This window comes from Notothenia rossii (genome assembly GCF_949606895.1).
Source record: "Notothenia rossii genome assembly, chromosome: 10".
NCBI lineage: Eukaryota > Metazoa > Chordata > Actinopteri > Perciformes > Nototheniidae > Notothenia > Notothenia rossii.
Window position 1 is genome coordinate 5,094,670 of NC_136908.1, and position 675 is coordinate 5,095,344.

The following is a 675-nucleotide window of genomic DNA, read 5'->3' on the forward strand; positions in this document are numbered from 1 at the left end:
GTTGACATTAAACATTAAAAAGACCAGGCAGTTCAGAGAGAATCAAAGGAAGGCAGGCAGGCAGCTTTGCATGACATTCTTCTGGACGTGTTTCCTTGTGGTGATAGTGAGGGTATTCAATCCCTTGTTTAGCAAGACAGTAGTTACGGCCATCTTGGTGACGTGTGTTGTTCTGCTAGACCAGAGATGTAGTTCATTGAGCGTTTCTCAGCAAAAAAACGTGCTACTTCACAGTTTTACGACAAACTGTTTTTTTTTTGACTTGCAAAATTATCTTTTAAATTGACAATTGAATTGAATTGATTTATTTAAAACAAGTGACAGTGTAAATTAATCAACATATTAAAAACATGTAAAAGTACTCAAATTAGCCAAAAGGCTAGTTTTCATCGATAGTCCCTTTGCCATGGTGATTGACAAACATCATATGTGTAATTCGTGGCACAATTCAAATGGGATCGAAAGATAATCGTTCTCTCTCCTTTGACTTCAATACATAATTTTTCTGAAATAAGGTCCCATTGAGGTCTGTCGTTGTAAGCATAAAGTAATACAGACAGTTTAGAGCATGGTGGTTACTTTATTCAGGCTTGTACTCTCCATGTCATTTGGTAGTAGCATGACCAGTCGTGTCCACATCCGGTCTCATCATCCTGTTAGCTCTATCACAATAAA